This window comes from Ambystoma mexicanum, chromosome 6p (genome assembly GCF_040938575.1).
Source record: "Ambystoma mexicanum isolate Mex_15411 chromosome 6p, UKY_AmexF1_1, whole genome shotgun sequence".
Lineage (NCBI taxonomy): Eukaryota > Metazoa > Chordata > Amphibia > Caudata > Ambystomatidae > Ambystoma > Ambystoma mexicanum.
In genome coordinates this window covers 960,075,257-960,090,077 of record NC_090935.1, presented here as the reverse complement: position 1 = coordinate 960,090,077, position 14,821 = coordinate 960,075,257, and positions in this window count along the sequence as shown.

Below are 14,821 nucleotides of genomic sequence, written 5' to 3'. Positions count from 1 at the left end.
TGTTAAAAATACATTTGTTACACTGACCTTCGGTTTATGGACTGCCTGAGATCTAATTCTTTCCTCAGGCACTCGATCTCTTACATTGCATCATCAAAGTTTATAATTAATGTTTCTAACCAGGCGTCCAGAGCGGCACCCGCGAGCAGACAAGGATGGTAGCAGCAGTACCGTTACATTCCGATTGAGCCCTATGGGGGCTCAAATGGGAATGGGGACGTACCGGGTCCAGGTCCCGCGAATGGGAATTACCGGGCCCTCCAAGGTCAGAATGGCCTGGTAAATCTCCTTTTGTGGGACCCGGACCAGACTTTGGGGGTAGCCATGACCTTATTAAGGGCATGGCTACCTCCAAACTTGTAATGAGGCCCATTGAAGCTTTTGAGCATTTTATGAAAATGAGTGCAAGGAATTTACATTCTCAACTAATCTATCCTCTACCAGCTTAAGGTGGAAGAACAGATGGGCAGAAAAAACCCAGTCATTTCTTTCTCCTCCCTATCTGTATATGTTAAATATAATGTTTGAAATTCATCATCTAGCAGGACCTCTGGTGCTCAAGTATCTATTCCTACATGTTGCACCATGTCTTTCATTTTGTTTTTCCATGACTCAATAACTTGTGCCAGCCACTGCCTCTGCAGGATATATCTAGGCAATGCATGGTCATGGGTCACATTCAAATCAGCTCTGATGTCATGAGTAAATGTGCATATTTTATCACAAGTTTGTATACATCTATATAAAAATGAGCACTACCATAATCAAACATTCTTTCTAACTTATTTTTGTCACTATATATATTTTCCAAAATACAATTTCACAATCTATATCTCAATTCTACTTCTAAAATGTTCGGTAGAATTCTAAGAGGGACAACTTGTCTCTTCTAATGGGACTGTACAACTCGGACCATCTTCACATACATCTGTGATCTTGGACACATTTTGGGTTACTCCATGCATTGGTGTTTCAACCTCAGAAATGGCATCTACCTATTGCCCATAACTAAGTTCCCATGCCTGTAGAGATATTTTGTTGGTATATTGCTCTTTTCTGTAAATGGGCAAAGTTAATCTCACTTCCACTAGTAAAACGTCCCAGTCTACAATTCTGGGACAATAAGCAGGCTATTTGTGATCACAACTCAAATGTACTTAAATTAAACACATCAAAGGTGGTCCACTTCTTTCTGCAGTGGACGCCACCAAAATAAGATACATGAACTATGATGATTTTATTTTGTTGGGCATTTGTAAAGCGCCTATACATCAAGAAATTGTGTTTCAAAAAACCCACAGGGTCAAGGGAAGGGAACAAGGGAACAGCAACACAATAGAATGTGATAACAGATTTGGGCAAAATATAGAAACGGTCCTAGTAGGCCTTGTAAACATTTGGATTGTGCAAGTGCAGAGAGAGTGAGAAGGGAGAGGGGAAGGGGGGGAGTGCTAAAGGTTCCACAGAGGGGTGAAGTGACAGAGAGCCAGTTGCAAGGCAACAGGTAAATGCCAGGCAGTGATCACTAGATGGAAGAGGGGTCACCAGCCCATACAACATGTGCAGGCCTGTGAAAAAACACAGGCCAAGGGGTCCTGAAGGCAAGTGCAGAGGGAGGGCGGATGCCTCGGGCGGTCAGACAAAAAGCTAGGACCCAGAACGGCACATAAGGATCCAGGTCAACAATCACAGCGACTGTGGTGTTTAGCACGGGAGGGATAGAGGCAAGGAGGAGGAGAACAGGAAAGTCTTGAGGTGTTTGAGGAACTTGAGGGGATCCGGCTCAAGATGGAGAAAAAAGGGGAGGCTCTAATGATATGATATGACATAATAATTTATTTGTAACATGCCCATACACAAGTGTTTCAGAGCATGACGAGGCAAGGGAGGGTAAACAAGGGAGGACAAAACAATGATCATACTAGGCCCAGTGACATTGAGAACATGCATGTGCAGGGGCGAGGGAAGGGGAAAGTGTGAGGGGCAGGGGGAGTGGAAAGTGCTGAACTCACGATAGAACAACAAAAGGTAGTGCGGCCAGCAGGTGGTAAGTGAGAGAATAAGGTGTAGACAACAGGTGTCTAATAAGTGCTGGAAGGGGATTGTAGGGTTACAGATACAGATCCAAGTGTAGGGGTTGCCAAGAGGCAGTGTTGGTGTATGGCTGGGAGGGCATGGGTCTGTGCTTGAAATCAGAGGGTAACCAGGTGCCGGTGCCAAAGCAGGCAGATTAGCAGGGGAGAGGAAGAGCGAAGGCAGAAGAAAACAGGAAGGTCTTGAGGTGCTTCTGGAAACGAAGATGGTTCTCCTGAAGTTTCAGAGAGGCAAGGAGGCTGTTCCAGAGGGAGGCTCCAGCCGAGGAAAAGGATCTATCCCCCACTTGTTGCTTGGAGAAGCGACTGACCCTGAGGGAGTTGGAGGTGAAGGAGCGAAGAGCTTGAGTAGGAATGTATTTACGGAGGGAGAGTTGAAGGTATTGTGGGATCAGGCCCCGGAAAGCCTTGTGGACAGTTGACATGGTCTTGAATTTAATCCTTGCAGCCTCTGGGAGCCAAAGAAGAGATTTCAGGGCAGGAGAGATACAATCCCAGGACTTGAGGCCAAGGACAAGTCTTGCAGTCCTGTTCTAGATGAGCTGTAGAGGACAGAGAGTGGTTGCAGGCAGATTTAGAAAGAGGCTGTTGCAATAGTCCATCCTAGAGAGAACCAGAGCTTCTGGGGGAAGGAGAGGAAAGGATGAATACCTCTGAGGAGGTACAGTTGATAGTTGGACTTTTTGGAGACGTCAGAGAACTGCGGAGAAAAGGAAAGCGTGGAGTCAAAGATGACCCTGAGGTTCTTAGCCTCGCACGTGGGAGCAGGGAGAGGGCCAAGGGAGGCCGGCCAGAGAGTGACAGGAAAGGAAGGTGCAGGTGTGCTGGAGGAGAGGAGGGAGCCAGCTAAGGAAAGGGAACCAACATCTGCTCTGTGATTAGAGATTTGTTTATACAATTAGAATTGGACTGGCTGTGACAATTTCACTAGGAAGTGACACAAGCATATTCAATCACCATAATGTCAAATTAATATATTTCTAGCATTTCTAATCAAACAAGTTTTGGTGTTAAACCAAGGTTTCATAGAAAAATTGCATGTATGTTCACATATTCACCTCAATTTGCCCCACTGCGTGAATGTGGGATTGTGGATTTCCAAGGTAAATGTTGGGGGTTTTACCCATAACTACACATGAAAGGGCTCACCTTCATTGCAGTAGAAGGTTATTATTGTAGGCAAATTCTGCCAAGGACATGAAGTCAGCCCAGTCGTCTTGTTTCTGGTTACAGAAGCAGCAGAGATATTGTTCCAAATTGGCAATTAAACATTCAGCTTGGCCATTTGACTGAGGATGGTAACCCGACGATAGTGCTCTCTGGATACCAAACTGATCACATAAGTCTGTCCAGAATTTGGAGGTGAATTGGGTACCACGATCACTCACAAGAGTCTGAGGAAGACTGTGTAGTCTAACAATATCCTGAAAAAAAACAGCTGCAGTCTCTGAAGCCGAAGGTACACCTGGGAAGGTAGAAAAATGGGCCATTTGACTATAATAATCTATAGTAACTAGGATGGCTGTCTTGCCTTTAGAGAGGGGCAATTCTACAATAAAGTCCAGTGAGACATGTGTCCAGGGTCTTGATGGCAGTGAATCTTGTTGGCGAAGGCCCAGTGGTTTGCTTCTAGGAACCTTATGTGATGCACAGAGAGGGCAAGAGAAGACATAAGACTTGACATCCTGACTCAACTTAGGCCACCAAAAACATAAGGATATCAAATCCAATGTAGCCTTCTGTCCCTTATGCCCAGCTAAAGGAAGATTGTGACACCATTGGCGAGCCTTCCTTTGGAGAACTTCATTAGGTAGATACAAGGTTTCCCCTTTAAATAGCAGGCCTTCCTTTTCTATTAATTGGAAATAAAGAAGGTCGCAATTCCTAAGGAGCTTGGACTCCTCTCAAACCTCTTCCAAAAAAGGATGTATAACAGCCAAAAAGGTTCCTTCTGGTAGTAATCTCTCACTGCCCTGATAGATGCCAGTGTCTTCCCCCAAACTATGGGATAATGCATCTGCCACAATATTGAGTGAGCCTGGAATGTAAGTGATGTCAAAATCGAATTGAGAAAAAAAATAAGCCTAGCGGGCATGTCTGGAGTTAGTGCATTCCATCTGTCTCAAAACCTTCACATTTGGATGGTCCGTGCATACCACGAACTGGTGAGTTGATCCTTGAAACGAATGCATCCATTCTTCACATGCTTGCCAAATGGCCAACAATTATTTTTCTAACACAGAGTAATTCCTCTAGCTAGAGGTAAGGGTCCTTGAAAAAATAGGCAAAAGGGTGCTCCAGGTTGTCTTGGGTCTTTTGCAATAGTACTGCTCCTATCGCCCCGTCCCCAAGAGGCATCCACCTCCAGTATGAATGGGGGAGTCTGATCTGGTTGGATCAAAATAGGTGCAGTAATGAACAATATCTTAAGTTTCTGGAAGGCCTTCTGAGCCTCTGAACTCCATGAAAAGGATACTCCCTTCTTGAGTAAGGAGGTAATGGGTAACAACACTGTAGAAAAATTGGCGATGAATCTATGGTAATAATTTGCAAGTCCCAAGAATCTTTGAACTTCTTTAATAGTGGTGTGTGCAACCCAGTTCACAATAGCTTTTACCTTTTCTGGATCCATCCTAATGCCTTCAGAAGATAATATGTACCCCAAATAAGAATCTTCAGAGACCTCAAAAACGCACTTCTGAGGTTTGGCATAAAGCTGGTTGTTCTGAAGACGCTTGAGCACCTCCTCCATATGTTGAATGTGTTCATTCAAGTTAGGGGAAAAAATCAATATATCGTCTAAATAGACAACCACTGAGATGTATAATAGGTCAGAAAATAACTTATCAATAAATCTTTGGAAGAACACTGGAGCGTTTACTAATCCCAAAGGCATAACCCTTTTTTCAAACAGCCCCAGCGGAGTACGGAAGGCAGCGTTCCATTCGTCCCCTCACTTGATTCTGAGCAACTGATATGCCCCTCTGAGGTCCAGCTTGGTAAATACACATGAACCGTGAACTGCTAGTATGTCTCTGATAAGGGGTATGGGGTAGCGATCCCGTATAGTGATCTCATTGAGGCCCCTGTAATCTATACAAGGTCACAATTCTGATGTGCCCTTCTTGTATTTGAAGAAGAGAGACGCCTCTCCTGAAGACTTAGATTCTTGGATAAGCCCGTTCTGCAAACTGGCATCAAGATATTCACGCAAAGCCTCCTTTTCTGGTAAGGACAAAGGATACATTATTCCAAAAGGCACAGGAACATCTGACTTCAGATCAATGCTACAATATTCTGGTCGATGTGGGGTTAGAAGCTTAGGCATCTTGTCCTTGAACACCTCGGAATAGTCTTGGTAGATCATGGGGATGGATGAGATGGTTGACGGTTCCAAGGCAACAGATTCTCCCGGTAGGGTTTCAGTCTCTGGGACTTCTTGACAATGTTGACTGCAGTAATCGGATGCAAACCTTAAGAGATTGGCGCTCCAGTAGATCTCTGGATTCAGTAACCTTAACCACAGGATACCCAGAATAACCGGGAAATTAGCAGCCCGGATCACATTGAAGATCAAAGTCTCTGTGTGACTCCCCATGGTTACTTGGATCGGACCAGTCTCCATGCTTATGGGTCCGGATGACAATGGTTTGCCATCTACACCCTCCAGAGGTATAGCTCTTCCTTCTGTTGGAGAAGTAGGTGGTTTTCTTCTGCCCAAATAATGTCTATGAATTTACCAGCTGCCCCAAAATCGAGCATTGCCAGCACAGTTCGGGAGGGGAGTGAAAAGAAATATGAAAAACCATCATCTTACAGTCTTCCTTAATCATTGGTTGAGTATTGTTGCAGGGACTCTTGCTGCTTACCCCGCTGGCTTGCCTGCTTAGGAACGGGGTGGAGCATTTCCCTGATGCCTTGGTGGTACCTCAGGACAGTTGCGCAATAAATTGGATGAGCCGCAATACATGCACAATCCTATCTCTCTGCGTCGTTTCCTCTCCTCTTGGGTCAGTGGTCCTAGAGCAGCCCCTATCTGCATCTGTTCTTGAAGTGTAATCTTCTCCTTGGGGGTGGCAGGTGGTCCTAATAGGGGAGGATAGCTCCTACCTCTTCTTCTTTCTTGGCGTCTTTCAGTTAGTCTAAACTCAATTTGCAAAGCCAAAGTAACCAGTTCCTGAAAAGTGTTGGGTCTTGCTATCCTTGCCAATTCGTCCTTTATTTCCTCATGTAACCCTCTACAAAACAGCGTTTGTTGCGCTGAGTCTGGCCAACCTGAGTAGGCAGAAATCCTATGAAAGTGTGCGACATAGGATTGCACATCTTGCGCCCCTTGGCGAATGTCCAACATAGCTTCATATGATGAAAACTGTACTTCTGGCCTTTCTAAATGTCTCTTGAATCCTTAAACGAATTGATCATAATCATTCACTGAAGAATCAGCATTGGTGACTATAGGGGTTGCCCATGTCAATGCATTCCCAGACAGATTGGAGATAACGAACCCCACCTTGGCTCTACCTGACTCAAAAGTCTTTGGCCGAAAGGAAAAGTACACTGAACAGGCGTCGAGAAATTCCTTTAAGTGTTTAGGATCTCCATCGAACTTTCCAAAGGAAAGAGGAGTAGGTGGGAGATCCACTCTATGTTCATCATGAGCTACTACTTGCTGCTGTAAAGCCACATTTTCAGCTCAGAGGTTTTGTACCTCCGCTGTCAGCCCTTGTACATTTCTTGAAACTGCTCCAAAGAGGCCATGGGTGTAGTATGGCGTTGTATTCTGTCACGACTTGAAGAAATCTCCCGACCTTTCTCCTCACCTGGGTCATCCACTGTGCTGTCTTGGGCTTCTGAATCCTTCTTCTTCTGAGACCTTCTAGATTCTTTGAGTTTCCTTTCCTTCTTTTGGTGACGATATGGGTGGGCTCCCTCGGAGGCCACCGCGATCAGAAGCAAAACCCTGAATATGGGGACCCCCGGGGAGCCAACCCGAAATTCAGGGAAAAAGCCTTATAGACTGAAAAAACCCTGGAAGATTGTTTGTAGTCCTTTCCTTTTGTTTAGAAATAATATCTGAAGCAGCACAAGATCTGAGTTATCCAAATACAATGTCTGTATAGATGAATACATCTTTAGCAAGTTTGGAATGTGCTTCTGGTTCAGGAGGGAAAGATGACTGTCCTTCAGACACTGGACGAGTTGGAATACCAACTTCAAGAATCTTAACTTCAATGGGAGGTAAACTAACACAAGGTAGAAAATGGAAAACTGAAACGAGGAAAGAAGTAGAATGTTCCGAGGTGAAGGTAAGGGACCCCGGAAGCCTGCAGAGGAATGGAATAGATGTAAACAGAAGCAGAAGAAGAAGGAAGAATGCGCAGCACACGCGAAAATGATGGTAGGAAAAACTAGTACCGGACAAATGTTTGAAACAGTACAGGAAAAAAGGAAGACAGTACAGCTACCAGAGGAAACAGTTGCTGCGGAAGAAATATATGAGTACTACACAAAAGGCGTATCAAGAGTGTAAACAGTAGATAGGGAAACTATGGAGTGAGAGAAAACAGATCCCGTAACCCAGGATTAGGAAGCAAGGGAAAGATCTGAACAATAGCGAAGCATAGTAGATAACAAACCGAATAGGATACAAAGAAAAACATCTCTGGAAAACCCCAAACAGGAATAACGAAGCCTACGAGCACTAAGAGGGAAAAAGCACGAAAAGCACAGAGCATAGAAAGGCGAACAACAGCATTAGACGGATACAACGCAATGAAGGACGTATCCGCCCCCTTCTTATACCGACGACCATGTTGGTGGAAGACTAGACCTGGGCGATAACAAGGGGGAAAAAGAAGGAATTACTGGTGTTTCCAGTGTTGCCATAGCTTCCATGCATGGCGCATGACAATACACAGGATTCCGTTTATGTTTGCTTTCATTAACAAAATGATTGAATGGCAGCGTTGGGAAGTGTACTCTGTTTTACACAGCACACATAGCACAGAAAAGGATTTTTGATCTCATTTAAATGTAATCTCCCTCATTTTAAGTACCATTACATTAGGATATAAATCACAGTAACAAACTAAAATAACCTATTCTCATTCTGCTATTAATAGCATTTCAGACCCGGTTCGCATGTGCTCAGAAAAATGCTATGCTTTCTACATGCAATCAAATCTCACATTTAGAGATTCCGTTCCATTATTTATAAGGAATGAAGTGATTAATTAAAATAAAATGCTACGCTGATTGACTAAGGCAGAATCCCCTATGCAGGGTGCTAAATCTCCCAAAGCAGAAACTGTGCTCATCCTGTGTTGTGATTAACCAACTTTAATATTCTACTGTGCGTGCATGAAATTAAAGTAACAGCCCAGGCAAAAAATGTCACGAATGTAAATAATGAATCATGCTTTAATAACCGCAGTCTAGTTCGTCCTCAACCCCCAACTCCAATTCTAACTGTAATCCCATGCAATCTGTGACCACAGATGCTACTTTACCAAGCTGTGAACCACTGCCAAATGTCCATTAGTGAATTGATTGTAAAACACTGGCAACATTGGCAGCCATTGGCCACCATTGTCAACTGTCAACATCTGTACATTACAAAAGGGGGTGGATTAAAATAGGTCAGGTGCGAATTCAACACTTTGCTGTAAGAGGCGTCAGAGGCAGAACATTCAATTGTAAGAGACCCGTGCATGGGCAGTGGTGAGATGGGGTGGAATAACAACAGAAGGGAGATACACGTGTCTACCTCCTTGTCAGTTGTGCTGCAAGTAATTATGCATCAGAATGGTGGATGACATATCTATATCAGTAACTGTACATTTGAGGGCAATCCCATGTAATGTTGCCTCGACGTTTGGTGCCAAAACCTGGAAATGGTGTGAATGCTGGTCTTTTAATGACAATGCAGTTACGGGTATGTGATAATTATACCACTTGTATGATAGGAATGATAGAGTACATGATGGTAATACACAGTATATGGTGAATACCTGGACAATGTCCTTACCAAAGCCAAAACTAGCCTTCCCAATGCTTGTTTTTGTAACAGTATAAATTGAAACAGACATGCTTAGAACACCAACATGCTGTGAGGACTGTGATATGGTGCAATACAATTGTCGCTGTGTAGCAGAACACATTGTGACATGGAGCCTCATCACGCTTGAGTTGAGTGGTGAACATGCAGTGGTAACACTATTAACGCCACATTACTGCCCTGCACCCGCCCAATCCCGAGTTTAGGTTTAGGTTTAGTTTAGCTCAAAGCTGGAGGTAAATCTTGCGACTTTCTTCCCATTTGTGGTGCTATTACCGCAATGCTATTAGAGCTGGCAGTAATATCACCCACAATGCCCCATTGGTCCAATGGACCCAATGGGAATGGGGATTTACCACCCCCCGCAACTCAGGATCCGGCGCTATTAGTGCCGGACCGAGTTGCAGTAATTTAATTTGTGTTGGACGGTATCTCTGCAGATTTACCGCTGGGATACCGGCCAAGTTGTGAATGGGCAGATGCTTCTCTAAGCTGCTGGCTACACCTTCATGGTGTTGGTTGTTAAGTGGTGAGAGCATTTTCTTGTGGTGGCAGGAATCCATAGGAGGAGATGGGTTCAAGTCCCACCTCCGTCAAAGCCTTTTGGAATGTGCTTTTTCAAACATTTTTTTTTTTTTGTTCTGATGTGTTTGACCAATTAAATTAGAAAACCAGTAATGAAACTACAGAATTCAAAAACTAGTCACAAAATATAGTGCTGTATGTATGCAACAGTTACCATTGTGGCTTAGTTGGCAGAGTATTTCTGTTCACTAACTCGCCCATTGGAAATAGTCTATCAATGCATCGGGATGCCCAACGGTAGCTTAAAATCACCTCTGTAGGTTTCAAACAGTACTGGGTTAGAACTGCTTGACAAGCAATGTAGGTTTAGGTGTTAGGTAAAAAAAAATATAATTTGAATGGTGTCTTTTTGTGACATCTTTCTTGAAATGGGTGCTATGGTTTGCCTTTTTCATTTCTTACTCTTCTAAGAGTACCTTTGTATATTGGACTTTAGTTCTGGGTGAGGGATCGCCACTTATGTGGCAATTGTTAACCTCCTGCAGAGTGCTTTTTACCTTCTGTGTCCATTTTCAAGCCTTTTCACAAGGGGTCCTGATATTGTCAAGAGTTGGCAACTTGGGGAGGTGAGTTTAGCGAGGCTGTAAAAACAGAAAGGAGTTAATAAAATCAGAACAAAATAAACAAGCTTCACTGCACAAAGTCACTGGGTTTTATTTCCAGCTCTTATTTCTATGTAATATGTGTGAAGCCATTATGAAGTAGACAAAGTCAACAGATGAACGTGTGGGATACAAACCTTCATTCAACTTAAAAAAGGTCGGAGAAAGGCTTATCTTGCCCTATGCTATGGTGGAATTTCTGTACCTAAAGGAAACTAATGATAGTCTGTGTCAGGAAGTCCAACGAAAACAACAGTCTCTGTCCAAATCCTACACTTGCCCTCACATCTATTTATATACACTATGTGGGATTCTCAATGTCAAAAGAATACATGTTCAAAGAAAATGTTCTGAGCATCTTCCGCTCCAAAGGAAAAAGTTCTGAGCTTCTTCCAGATCCTGGCCTTCCAAGGGGTTCCCTTCCCCAAGACCCAAGTCCATTCATAATGCCAGGGGTTTGGCTTCCCATAGCTTAATCGTTCTTTCACAACACATTTTCAGGGACACTTTCCAGCTGCTCTGGTTTGGTGATTCTTCACAAGTTTCACAACTACAGTTCAAGCTTCCTTTATTTTCAATCACAGGTTTCTCTGCAAGTATTTTATATGGCTTTTCAATAGGTGGGTGTCCTCTGTCTAGGCGCAGTTGTCAGACCACATGGTCCACCCATCACAGGTCACACAACCGATACACCTTACTTGCTTTACCATAGCTTGCTCTGCCACTTGCTTTTGCCAATCTTTGGTTTCTCAAAGCACACAGTCTCAAATGGCTCTTTCCATTACCGGTTTCACAGATTTCCCATTGGCTCTTGCTAATGCTTGTTTCACACAGTTTCCAATGGCCCTATCCAATGCTTGTATCACACAGTCTCCAATGGCGCTTGCCTATGTAACTCCACTTTGAATAACTTTTGAAGCATCAGCAATGTCAGTGGAGTAATCTTTAATACTCGTATAGCTTTGGTAATGCTGGGTCATATCTTCCCTGTTTGTAACTTGCACATTACATTCTCCACACCGCTCCTTAGACAACACATAATGTACTCTTGGCTTTTTTGGCATAATCGTACAACTATTTCCTTTGTTTCACTTCCCAACAATGCCGGCATCGCAGATTCAGTCTTATTGTAAAGGAACTGTTTGCTCGAAAGCTGTCTATCTACAGCAAAGCTGTTTAACAATGTGTTGCTACTAAGTTGCCATTCACGTGTGAGTTCCTTTTCTCTTGTGAACGTGTTAAAAAATGTCTCATTTACTCATGTTCGCGTTTTAGGTCTATGCAAACCTTCCGGCATTCTTCTTCCACTTTTGGGATTCTTCAGCCTGCCCCATGGACAGTTGATGGGGATCAATGGAATGGCTCTCTTTAGCCCTGCTTTCTGCTGCACCAGCTCTGCATAGCAGAGGTCCTACTCCAGCACCACTCATGGTACCCGACCCAACCAGCACAGGGTTCAGCGTCTCAGCACGCCTTTTGTAACAGAACGGTTTCGCACAGCTCCCTTTTCGCCAGCCACTTCCGCGCCAGTTCTTTCCTCTCCTCTGCTTTCAGTGGCAAAGCCATTTATATTCATTGGGAATGTTAAGTGACCTCAAGTGTGGGTCATTAAGTCCAGTTGCCTGACTCTGGCCAGAGCTATTAGGTGGACTTTCAGAAATTCACAAACTACCAAACCTGCCTTCACGATCACCCCCCGTTGCCCCCAACCCTACTCCACCGAAGCTGGCCCTTACCACCGAACTCAACTGAACCAAGCCTACCACTAGGCCTGCCTCTCTGACCGCCGGCCCTGCACCACCTCAATCCCACAATGCCACACTAATGGTCACTATTGCTCAACAAAGGAAAGCCACCCATTTGCCCTCCTCAAAAGGAATTCGAAGCTCACCCGCACCTCCAGTGCTGACTGCCTCACCTGTTGTACCACAAAATGCCAGGCCCTCATTAGCTCAAGCCAAGCTCACTAGTACTACTCCCATTACAACAGTCGCTAAACGCGACTCACATTCCATCAAGGGAGCCCTAATTAATGCTATATATGTCCCTGCCCATGCAGTGGACATTGCTGACCTAATTACTTCTAACAACTTAGACTTGCTAGCCATTTGGAAACTTGGCACCATGCAGCCTCAGGCTCTGCTCTCTCCCTTACTCTTCCCCAAAACTACACCATCTTCCGCAAAGACAGATCAGATGGGAGAGGAGGTGGGGTAGGTATTATAGCCAAGGACTCCCTAACCATCAGAGACACCAATACCCACATCTTACAATCCAGAGACTTACTATAAGTCAAACGTACCCTCTCACATACAGCCACAACAACCATTCACTTGATATACTGACCTCCTGGCCCTCTACTTTCATCTGAAATCTGAAGATGACACATCCGCTATCCTCTCTGCTAACTCCAAACCCACCTCTAAAAGTTCAATCCTCAGAGACCTAAACCTAGGCCTCTACAACACCACTGACACTAACGCACTGTCCTTGGCTAACACTCTGGACACCGCTGGATTCATGCAGCGTATCACACATCCTACCCATATCAAAGGCCAAATCCTAGACTGGCTTGTGGATTTAAACTGCGACATCACAATCCTCTCTAATGTATCGTGCCCCTGGTCTGATCACAACATCATCACCTTCCAAATACCCATTCAGGTACAGCACACTAGGCCTCCCCCACTGCCTGCCATAGGAACCAGAAATACTAGGAGCATCACACATGCAAGAATTCTACCCTTCCTAAAACCTCTCTAGAGCAAGTCACAGAGTTTAGCAATACTACCATCCTGGTTGATTGAAACAATCAGACCGTGACCACTGCCATCATTGCAGTCGCCCCACTGACCAAGCGGAAAGCCAAACACTGTGCCCATGTCAACACAGGGTTCACCGCAGACCTGAAAATTCTCTGTACGGTGAAACACAAGGCTGAAACATCATGGAGAAACAACTCTCATCAACTAAACATAACCCAATTCGCATCCACAACTAAAGCCTACAAGATCGCCATCCTCGAAACAAAAAGTTCCACATACAATGCCAGAATTCCAAAAGCTAACTCCAGCACTAGAGAGTTCTTCAGCATACTCCATGAGCTTGAATCCCCACCCCCACCTAATACCAACTGCACCAAAGACACTGTCTGGTGCACAAACATCAAACTTGCCTTAATGGGCAAGATTTCTATGCGTCAATGTAAAATCCAGCAAAAGAAAAATACACTGCCTGCCCCTAATAACGCTCCTGACCGGGAACTCAAAGTCACCAATCCCAAAATCCCTCTATTTCAGTTCAAACCTGCCTCAGTCAGTAATGTCAGAACAATAATAAAGGGGCTCAAGCCCAACAGATGTCAAGGAGACATCTGTCCTGCCCCATAAAGACTGTGCAGAAGCTCTAGCACCATTAATTTCCTCCCACATCAATGTCTCCACTCAAAAGACACCTGGGTACTACCACTCTTCAAAAAATCCACACTAGACCCTAACATCCCAACAAACTACCGCCCCATTACCATGGTACCATTCCTTCTGAAAATATTGGATAGATCAGTATATCTGCAGATCCAACAACACCTGGAATCCAAAAACCTTCTAGGCCTGCGACAATCTGGTTTCAGACCAGGCCACGGGATGAAAACAGCCCTACTGCACCTAAATAATCATCTTGATGGATCTACAGACAGAGGCAAACTTGCCATCATGCTACTGCTTGATCTCTCAGCTGCCTTTGATGTAGTGGATCACCAAATATTATGCCAGCGCCTTCTCACTTCATCCCAATTCTCCACCAAAGCCACCTCCAGGATCTCCTCTTTTTTATCAAATAGGACAATGAGAGTCTTCGCCACCACTACCTCGCCACCACTACCTCAGCCCCCTCCCCCCCGGCTCCGGTCACATGTGGTGACCCACAAGGCTCCTGCGTGTCACTGACACTGTACAATATCTTCACAAAGCCACTTTTCAATCTGGTCAATGCCCAGGGAATCTCATATACCAACTATGCTAATGACACGCAGCTACTCCTACCCTTGACCGGTGACTATGCCACTGTCTCATTGAAACAAGTGTACCAAACTATCCGAGACTGCGTGGCATCACATATGCTCTGTCTCAATGTTGACAAAACAGAGCTGCTCATAGTCGGCTCACAAACCTTACTAAATAAACTTGACACAGCATACAAATGCTTTGATCTTAACGGCAGCACTATCCAAGCAGCCAATCATGTCAAAACCCTTGGTGTTTACCTAGACTCTACACTATCACTATCCAGGAAAGTTAACGCCATCGCCTCATCAGCAGCATTCATCACTAAACTTATCTGTGCCTGTAGTACTTCCTCTCCTCAGAAAGTTGCCTCACCATTGCAAGGGCTCTGATAAGGTTGAGTTTCAACTACTGCAACACCCTCTTTGCAGACACCTCATCTGGCAACAAAAACAAGCTACAAGTCATATGAGCTGAGTTGAA